Here is an 11033-nt window from a genome sequence, read left to right on the forward strand (position 1 = left end):
GTACAGGAAACTTTAGAACATAGTCTAGTACCCATGATTTACTCTGAACCTTTTATGGACATCCTTTCTACTACAATAACCAACTCCCCTTTTTAGGGCTCGTGGCGTTAACCGCGCGAAAGCGCGGTCTCGCCAGAGACCCTTTTGTCAGCGTGTCTAATTTCCAGGAGACAATCCTGGCCGCGCGCATCTCTGCGATTTGAAACTGGCACACGCACGAGAACGCGCTCGCTCTGGCCAGCTCCTGTCTCCTGGAAAGCTGCTCTAACACACACGCATGCGCTAACTTGGGACCACGGGCACACACATCACACTTGGGACCCCCCTCCTGTTGCTCGCACTCACCGGGACTCCTGTTGCGGGTGGAGGCCGTTACCTGGCTTCTTGCACCGGCGAGACTCTCTCTTCCAGGCGGGAGCCTCGCTCCCTTCAGCACTCCTCCGGTAGCTGCTCTGGTGCCGCGGGCGGGGCTCCTCTCCTCCGGAGGAAGTTCGGCGAATTCCTGTTGTCCCTCGGTCCCGCCCCCGGCCTGCCTGACTTCCTACTGCGGGCCGGGCGGCGGTGGGGACAATCTTTTATTTTTGTAACCAAACTCACTTCGTCTCAAGTAAAGAAAGGGGCATACATTTTTAGTATGCACAATTTGTCAATAATATTACAATATTTTAGTCTTATTAAGCTGCACACAACGTATGTTTCATTTGTTTTGGGCTCACTCTGAATTGTATCGCTTCTACATGCGTGCAGATTTTGCAGTTACGGAAAGCGAAATACAGTGGGCTAAATTCGTTTTCTCCTGATCACAGTCTGGGTGACTAGTTAACTAACATGCCGCTTTCAGCCCAGGTATCATGATCAGAGTTTCCAGTTCAGCCACAGTGGTTATCTCTAGAGTTGTACAGGAGCAGCAAATTGTTAGTGCATAGTTATCTTTCAAACACAACATTACTACACACTGATCAATGACTTTGACTTTCGAAGTATGATTATGTGGTGCATCTACCAAGCACTTTGTGAGAAGTCTTTCTGGAACTATAAGAGCTAAATCGAAGGCAATTCCTTCAAAAACGGGCAGAAGAATACAAAATGAAACGTAGAGCCTCATAGTTCGCTCAAAAGAAATGCAACACATACCATGTACTAGAAATCAAACATTTACAATGCAATAGGTCTCGCAGTGACATTGTTTAAGGCTATTCGCATTGTAAATGATATTGTTTTTTATATTTTTTGGGGTAAAAAGTATACAGTATATATTATCAATTATGCACCATTAGACTGGAGATTGAGAGTAGTGAGTGCAGAGTAGTGAGTGCAGAGTAGTGAGTGCAGAGCAGTGAGTGCAGAGCAGTGAGTAGTGAGTGCAGAGTAGTGAGCGCAGAGTAGTGAGTAGTGAGTGCAGAGTAGTGAGTAGTTAGTGCAGAGTAGTGAGTGCAGAGTAGTGAGTGCAGAGTAGTGAGTGCAGAGTAGTGAGTGCAGAGTAGTGAGTAGTGAGTGCAGAGTAGTGAGTAGTGAGTGCAGAGTAATGAGTAGTGAGTAGTGAGTGCAGAGTAGTGAGTGCAGAGTAGTGAGTGCAGAGGAGTGAGTGCAGAGGAGTGAGTGCAGAGTAGTGAGTGCAGAGTAGTGAGTAGTGAGTGCAGAGGAGTGAGTGCAGAGTAGTGAGTAGTTAGTGCAGAGTAATGAGTAGTTAGTGCAGAGTAGTGAGTGCAGAGTAGTGAGTAGTGAGTGCAGAGTAGTGAGTGCAGAGTAGTGAGTGCAGAGTAGTGAGTGCAGAGTAGTGAGTAGTGAGTGCAGAGTAGTGAGTAGTGAGTGCAGAGTAGTGAGTGCAGAGTAGTGAGTGCAGAGTAGTGAGTGCAGAGTAGTGAGTAGTGAGTAGTGAGTGCAGAGTAGTGAGTGCAGAGTAGTGAGTAGTGAGTGCAGAGTAGTGAGTAGTGAGTGCAGAGTAGTGAGTGCAGAGTAGTGAGTAGTGAGTGCAGAGTAGTGAGTAGTGAGTGCAGAGTAGTGAGTGCAGAGTAGTGAGTGCCGAGTAGTGAGTAGTGAGTGCAGAGTAGTGAGTGCAGAGGAGTGAGTGCAGAGTAGTGAGTGCAGAGTAGTGAGTGCAGAGTAGTGAGTAGTGAGTAGTGAGTGCAGAGTAGTGAGTGCAGAGTAGTGAGTGCAGAGTAGTGAGTAGTGACTGCAGAGTAGTGAGTAGTGAGTGCAGAGTAGTGAGTAGTGAGTGCAGAGTAGTGAGTGCAGAGTAGTGAGTAGTGAGTGCAGAGTAGTGAGTGCAGAGTAGTGAGTAGTGAGTGCAGAGTAGTGAGTAGTGAGTGCTGAGTAGTGAGTGCAGAGTAGTGAGTGCTGAGTAGTGAGTGCAGAGTAGTGAGTAGTGAGTGCAGAGTAGTGAGTAGTGAGTGCAGATTAGTGAGTAGTGAGTGCAGAGTAGTGAGTAGTTAGTGCAGAGTAGTGAGTGCAGAGTAGTGAGAAGTGAGTGCAGAGTAGTGAGTGCATAGTAGTGAGTGCAGAGTAGTGAGTGCAGAGTAGGGAGTGCAGAGTAGTGAGTAGTGAGTGCAGAGTAGTGAGTAGTGAGTGCAGAGTAGTGAGTGCAGAGTAGTGAGTGCAGAGTAGTGAGTAGTCAGTGCAGAGTAGTGAGTAGTGAGTGCAGAGTAGTGAGTGCAGAGTAGTGAGTGCAGAGGAGTGAGTGCAGAGGAGTGAGTGCAGAGGAGTGAGTGCAGAGTAGTGAGTAGTGAGTGCAGAGTAGTGAGTGCAGAGTAGTGAGTAGTGAGTGCAGATTAGTGAGTAGTGAGTGCAGAGTAGTGAGTAGTTAGTGCAGAGTAGTGAGTGCAGAGTAGTGAGTGCAGAGTAGTGAGTAGTGAGTGCAGAGTAGTGAGTAGTGAGTGCAGAGTAGTGAGTGCAGAGTAGTGAGTAGTGAGTGCAGAGTAGTGAGTAGTGAGTGCAGAGTAGTGAGTGCAGAGTAGTGAGTAGTGAGTGCAGAGTAGTGAGTGCAGAGTAGTGAGTGCAGACTGTGAGTGCACATCATCAGAGCTAAGTGAATAATAACTGTATCAGCCCCGTGCGTGAGGTGCATCATCCACATTGCTCAGGTCACCCAAATTCCTTCACTCTCTACCACACTGCTTTCAAGAACAGCATACTCTTGCACATACTCTCACTGCTCACCAATTCAAAGTTTGCTAAACATTTTATGCAATGCATTGTCATACACAATGCCAATAACTCAAACTTTATTGCTGCGAGCCCTATTGCATTGTAAATGCTTGTTAAGAAATGTCACTATAGCTATATTCACTGTTTTGGTTATGGTCACTCCACTGTGGTCACATAAGTCATGAATTTTCATAAATGTGTCTGTTATTGTGTCAATACACAGTATAAGTTTGTGATATTTTCGAATTCCTTAAACTACAATTGAAAATAAAAAGCACTTACTTCGGCTGAAGTGAGTGTGCATAAGAACTGTTTTGTGGAGTTGTTTTCTCTCTAGTCATTTGTGTTCTTTGAAGTCAATTACTTAGGATCACTTAAAAGAAGATTATCAATGTAATGCATACTGACTACATTGTATGCTAATTTTGCTTAAATCACTGCATGAAAGTAAAACCGTGTTAAAAATATTTGTTTCTATTCTGATGTAAATGAGTTTCTTGTGAACAATGGTAAATTGGCTGATCAGAACCACAGCACAGCATTTGACTAATAAAAGGGCTGACAATATATGAGGTATTGCTTGCTGCAGAGTACGGCACTCTGAAGTGCTGTTCTGTGAAGCTTGTGAAGACCATGGCTGTCTGAATATTACTGAGCTTTGCACCAAGCCAAGACCTGGCATTGTCAATGAACCATTATCTGATCCTGATAAAGTCCTTTTTGTTGATGGTTCATGCCTAATAGACAAGGAAGTTAACCTAAGAGCAGCATTTTCTGTCTGTACCATCTCTGAAGTTGTGGAAGCTGCTTGTTTACAGGGAGTGCACTCCCCACAGGTAGCTGAAATCATTGCTTTGACTTGTGCATGTCTTGTCTCTGAGCAGATCCAAGTCACCATCTATACCGAAAGCCAGTACGTTTTTGGGGTAGTTCATGACTTCGGACAGCTATGGTCATTAAGTGCGCCGCAAACGGGAAGGCAGATTATGTTATCACCATGGGAAACCACTACGCTGAAGAAGTTGCTCACTTTTGTGCCATACATGCATGCATTTTCAATGGGGAATATGTTAGCAAGAGTGTAGAGAAGACCAAACACAACATGATGCTAGCTGTTTCACACACATGGGATGAAGTTAGGTATTTACAAATCTGAGCAACAGATCAGGAACACGCAGGTTTGATCAAAGCAGATTGTGAGAAAAAAGAAAATGACATATCGGTTTTAACTGATGGTAGAGCAGTGTTACTGTATTGTCTAATGGCAAGGTAGATTCATGGAGCATCTCTTATAGGAAGGGATGCACTGGTGTGATTGTTCAGGCAGACGTGGTTCAATCCCAGGTTCTTGTGATTGCAGAAGCAGTATGCCATTATAGTATTACGTGCCAGCAAATAAGATAGAGGAAGTCACTTCTGTAGTGAGATCATGAAGATGTTGCGTACCGCCTAGAATGTGGATCAAAGATTGCATTGTAGGGACAGGCCAGAGGCATCAAGCATTGTAGGGAAAATTAATGAGACTTCAAAGGTGAGGCTGGCAAAAGCTTGTGTTTTGACATCTTTGAAATGGCCCAATGTGTTACCCTTGGTTCTGATGAGCTTGTGGAGCATTCTTGACAGGAGAAAACAAACAACAAGCATATAGAGAGGCAACAATAAATGTAATTATACAGTGCTTCAATAACACCAAGACGAAAATAATGTCCTTCAATAATAAGAAAAAAGTCCTTTTTACAGGATGATCACAAAGACAGCCGCACAAGGTTTTCTTTTTTCATTTTCATCCTGTACCAAGAATATTGGCTGTTTGTCTTTACATCCTGACCTCCGTGAAGCGTTCTGCACTCACCTGTTTTCAGCGCGCTGCATCTTGTCTCCGTTTCCCGCTGTGAGCCTGCTTATATTTCGGGCTTGCACCACTCGAGATTCCTCTTCTTCATCACTCGCTGGCAGCAGTACCTGCTTGGCTCATTTCTTCTGCTACAGGATTCCTACAGTGTTTCCTAGGAGGCAGTTCAAATCATCCACCGAGCGGCAGCTGCAACCTCGATTTCATCAGTTATTTCCTCAGCAATTAGCAAAATTTATGGAACTCCATTCTGCGTGGACATTTGTTATGGATATCTGATTGTTTTGTTTTCATTAGATGTTTGTTTTAGCGTTTCAAAGGACAAAATCGATACATAAGTAGAACATTTGTATAAATAAACACTGTGGGGCAGATTTACAAGCCCCATGCGCCGCCAGTGCATCACGTTGCGTGACAAACCGGTGGCGCAGCCTGCTAAGGGATATTTACAAGCAGAGGTAAAGTCACCCTGCGTGACTTAACCTGTTCTTGTAAATATCGCCCCTGTTCACGCAGCAATTTGCGTGTTAGGGGCGGGACATGGGTGTTGCTGTGGGTGTTCCCACGCAACACCCATGTCCACTGATGTATTTCCAGACTTACGAGAAATCGTAAACCTAGAAATGCGTCAGTTTGCTGCTCCACCATAGGGGTGGCGCAGCCAAGCGAAACGAGGAGCAATGTTTTCATTTATCCTCGTTTTTCCCTCTTTCATTGTGTGCTGCATTCTACAGCACCCACTGAAAGAGGAAAATGCTTGCAGGGATTGCTTTTGTGTAGGAAGGGGCCCCTTCCATCACAAAAGCAATCTCCCAATGGCGCAGGCATCCTTGCACCATGGTGCAAGGGTGCCTGTGCCGGCGCATGGCAGCTGTTTCTGCGCCAGCGCAGGGGAGAGCACAGGAATGCAACATATCATTGTAGTAGATATGTTGCATTCATCAGCTCTGAAAGTGCCGCAATGTGGCGCAGCCAAAGGGCTTGCAGTGCTGCGCTGCAGCACTTTTGTGTACATCTGCCCCTGTATTTCTTTCTCCAAGCTTCTGGAGTGTCTTTTTTGCAAATTGAACGACTTTCAGTTACCATATTACCTGATCTCTTATAGGTATTTTATGTTGTTTTCTTTCTTTTTCTATTTAATTAAGACAAAAAATATGCTAGTGAAAAATGTTCATTTAATTGTTTCCTAGTATTTTACCGATAGTACAAGGACAAGTTCATCCTAGAAGGTATAGCGCTATCAGAAGAGTTGAGCAGTGTTTTTGCTTGTTGCACTAAGTACGTTTTCAGAACTGTATGTACATACATATAGCAATTAGTGTAAGCAAGTGCTGTTCATACTAGATGGGAGGTGTCATTGTTATGTAAAAAGTTTCCCATTTCACCTTTCACAGACCTCAGACCTTAAGCACAGAGTGTCACAGAGCTCGAGTACGCCACAGTAAGGTCATCCTGCGCACAAGAAAAAGCAACCAGTTCAGAGACCCTGTCACCGCAACATTTTCGCCAACGTTGTGAGTCCGGAGCGCTTCGAGTTTATCTGTCTTTCTTAGTTTTTTCCTCCACTCCCCCTTCTCCTTGGGTACTTTTTGGGCGTAGTATTTTATTCATTGTTGCCAAAAGAGATCACAGGTGGCATCTGGATCTCTCATCTCTCCCTAAAGGAACCTCTTGGCATTCAGGTGAGTGGTCCTGTCACATAAAGGCTTAATAGAGCAAGCTAGTTGTTTTTTGCACATAGATTTGTCTATGGGTGATTACATTCTGAAGGCTTATGCTAAACTGCTGTATGAATACATGAATACCATGGATGAGAGAGATTGCTATGTATGTATGCAATTGTCTACTTCAGTTGAAGAGGGGATTAGGTATCACCACTTGCCCCTGACATATGGCATTACATGTAGTTTACTTCCTAGCATGTTTTATGGAAAGTGTAATTACGAGTACTATTTCTTAACTCATAATTAGGTACTCGCAGAGATACCAGTCTATAAACACCTGAACAAGTATGATTCCTACAAGCAAGAAGACAGAATGGAAAAGTATTTTGTATCCATGGTAACACTAGACACTGCTTATGCTCTTAGCCATAATTTAACTTGCACACTAACGGACATAGAAAAGAAATTCATAGACCAAGTAGAGGATAGACATAGAGGTTTAACGGTTAAGCTCAACAGTAGGGAGGGAAACTTCAAATGAACCAAGGAGGAATTAGCTCATAAGGCTAAGGGAAGCTCCAGTCCTATAGCTCTGGATTGGGACTAACAAGGTAAGCTTTGCATTAGACAGGCAAAGACCCGTTATGGTATTATTTTTATGGGACAGAGTGTGTGTGATCACATCTTCCTGATTTATGCTTCTTTAAGGAAGTTCCTTGAAGATGCAGTACCAGTGGTGCCAGGTGTATATTTTGTTAGTGAGAAGAATGCATATGTTTGGCTTCCGAATAATTGGTATGGCACCTGCTATGTGGCAGTTGTATTTCCAAAGGTTATACCATGTGGAGGATTTGGAGAGCTTGAAAGGGAAATCGAGCCGTAGAGAAAAACATGGGCTGAGTGCTGGTGAGGTTGTGTAGACCTATTTGGAGCAATAATAATTAGTTTGGGTCTGATGTTGAACAATCAAGTCATTGTTACTTAAAGATGGAACATTGGTCTCGATAAGGTTGATGGTTATGAAAAACTGAACTGATTTTGACGTATTATTGGCAAAAGAGGGCGGAGTCTGTCAGGTGCTGAATGTCAAACAGTGTTATACTTTCCTGACAGTAACATCACTGAGACAAATTATGAGATACATGATTTACTGAATGAGGGAGTTTGGGATAAGATTAGAAAAAGTTTTGTAACAGTTGGAAACTGGTTTGCTAACCTAGGGAAGGGAATTCTTGGATATATTTTTGAAACCAATCATAACTGTTGTGGTTTGTGTTATCATCTTGCTAGGTATGATAAGGACATAGAAATGGCATAAGGCGAGGCAAATTAAGGATTACTTGAGGGAGAGGGAAAGAAGGATGGAAAGACTGATTGTAGGGGTGCATTATGATCACATGTGTTGAGCACAATAACATGAAGTGTTAGAATTTCGAAATGTAATAACATGAAACATAATGGGCCCGATTCACAAAGTCAATCTGAGACATAAGTCTAACTTTAGAACATTGGTATTCACAGAGGTCATTTACGAGTTGTATCTTTACGTCAGCAGTTGGGCCGGAATGTCCACACATGGGTCGTACTCTTTGCACCCAGGCCTTGTTCTCCGGCTCGGGCCGGATGAAGTGTAGTCAATGGGCCGTAATATATTTTTTACAAAAAGGAACATTAGGAATGTGTGATAAATTATAGAGGAGGTCATAAAAATCAGTTTGGGCAGGGAAAATGGTGTGGCTAGACACTACCTCATATCCCAAAAACGTTTTGCTCCTTTGCATCATGGTACATGCAGTCCATGATTTGCTCTCCCCTCAGTATTGAGCAGGCCATGATCCTCACCCTGCACTGAGTTGGTGTTTCTTCCCACCACATCCACCTGACCAAGTGTGTGATCAATTAAATTGTTGTTACACCTCAATAACTCATACACCCCTGGGGACGAGGGTTAGGGGGTAGATGAATGGATGGGAAGGGGGATTTTGGAAAAGGTTAGACAAAGACAAACACTACACAAGAGCAACATTCATCTTGGAAATGGGCAGCTGACCATCATAAATGTGTTATTGGAGGATAAGGAAATGAATGAACGAATGAGTACAGGTAAACCAAACCAAATTGTCTGTCTGTACACAGACAGACCAAGTTATATTATTATGATCTGCCTTACCGAGCTTTGAATGATATCGAATATATTACAAATTAAACTTTCTGCATTATTCAAGAAAAAACACAAACACATGCAAATGAAATGAATGCCAAATTGGGACTGGGAGTTGCATTTGCATTGATTTCTCTTGTATGGTCCGTCAATCTTGGGTGCTTGGCAGATGCCGTTCGGTAAAGTAAGCAATTGTTTTCCAATTTGGTGCTGGATAAAAGGGCCTGTAGATTGGAAAACCAAAATAAAAATATAGAAAAATTGAGGAGAAAGAAGGAAATTAAACTAAGTACTAGGAGTTTACCGTGAAGACTCAGAGGAAGTGCACGAGGAGAAAAGAATAGGTCTTATGTATTAATTTATGTTATGCCTGGTGTGTGAAAGAATTGGTGAGGCCAATTTTACAACAACCGAAAATCCCACAACAAATGGCTGCAGGTAATGTAACTATAGGTATCGGGCTGATCTAACTGGCTTGATCATCATCACATAATATATAACAAAATATGTAGCCTAACAGCAGCACATGCATAATGCGATTATTTATCATTCACAACTTAATGTCTTTCTCAGTTACCTTCAACAACAGGCTTCTCACCCAACCACCACTTTGTTCAAATTTAAGCCAGACAGCACTGAGCAGCACACATACCCTCAGCAACATAGCATTGTCTCAATCAAGTAAAAAATCAACGCACCGCTGTCAGTCACACCAATCACCACCACCACCACCACATAGATCTGGTGTTATTTACCTTTCGGCCCCTTAAAAGTCATCATTATCCAAATTGCTTGGTTTCAGTGATTTTGAAAACTTCCATCTTCTTCTGGTGGTGGTTCTCGAAGTAGTCACGCCCTGAGTCATTCCATCATCTCTGATGCTCCTGAGTGTGACTTCAAGTATGGTGTGCGTCCAACTCCCTACCAACAGAGTCCCAACTCAAAAATTGCAATAGATCACCCGGAAGTTGTACAATTTTGTTATTGAAAAACAAGAAGGGAAAGATTGAGCCACTTTTTCTGCAGACTAGATATGTGTTTGCAAACATTATATTATCTAAGGGACTGGTTGGGTCTGAGTCTTTGAGGAGTATAAAGCATAAAACACTAAAAAGCAAAGCAGTGTAGACTGTAAGGAGTGGACTCGGTGCAGGAAACATGCTATCCTATCTCTCAGAGGGGAAGGAAAAAAATGACTTTCATGGGAAATTATTGATCAGCCGTCGCTCCTTAGGCCACCAACATTGTGAATCTCAAATCTCAATCATCACTAACACATTAAGAATAAAAAACAAACACCCAGTCTCACACTCCTGCCACCACATGAATCATCTCTTCTCATTCTCAACACTCATGATGATGACATATCACAATAAGTTCACATCACAACAATCAACAAACACTCAGCGTGCAATACATGCCAGCATTTTCTTCTTCTTCCGGTGTGCTCACGGTGACCGATTGGTGGTACATTGCAGAATGCAGATCCTCCATTTGTTCCAAAGAATAGCCAGAGTAAATCGCATTATAATAATGTCACATGTGGGGCAGTCCCTCTAAGGTAGGAAAATATAGATAGTCATGGCCCAGGGCTAGAGACAGGTACACATTTGTTTGTGTTCTCTGTCCAATGTCTGGCTTGAGGGAAATGGATTTTTTTTTGTGTTGTTTTTTTTTTTTTATTTCAACTGTCATAGTTTATTACTGTTTTGGCTACATTCTCTACATTTCAGCAGCATTTCAAGAGACAATTAATGTATCTTTATGTACAACAACAAAGGAAATAGTCTGCAACATCAGAAACAAGAGCCACAGATAACTGTACAATATTAAATGAACACCTGTGGTAACGTAGTCTCCTTTTCTGCAAAATTACCTATATGAATTTAACATCATGAATGTTACAGTGAAAGAAATTATTTATAGAAAAAATGCATTATGGGCAAAACTGTTTCCACCGTACATGGCAGTTAGAAAATGTTTCATGTTTACAATAACTGGACGAGAGCCACAAACATATTTCTATTCAGAAACATCCTCTTACTCAGCAGATAGCAAGTTCCAAAACAGAATGGTAATGAACAATTCCTCGGTATACCGTAGCGTAAAAATGCCCTCCATATTCTGAACTGAAGAAATCGACTTGAACGGTACTGTATATGATAACAGATGTTATGCATGCCTTGATTGTTAATCACCCAATTTAAATATC

The sequence above is a fragment of the Lissotriton vulgaris genome, chromosome 2_1 (genome assembly GCF_964263255.1).
Source record: "Lissotriton vulgaris chromosome 2_1, aLisVul1.2, whole genome shotgun sequence".
NCBI lineage: Eukaryota > Metazoa > Chordata > Amphibia > Caudata > Salamandridae > Lissotriton > Lissotriton vulgaris.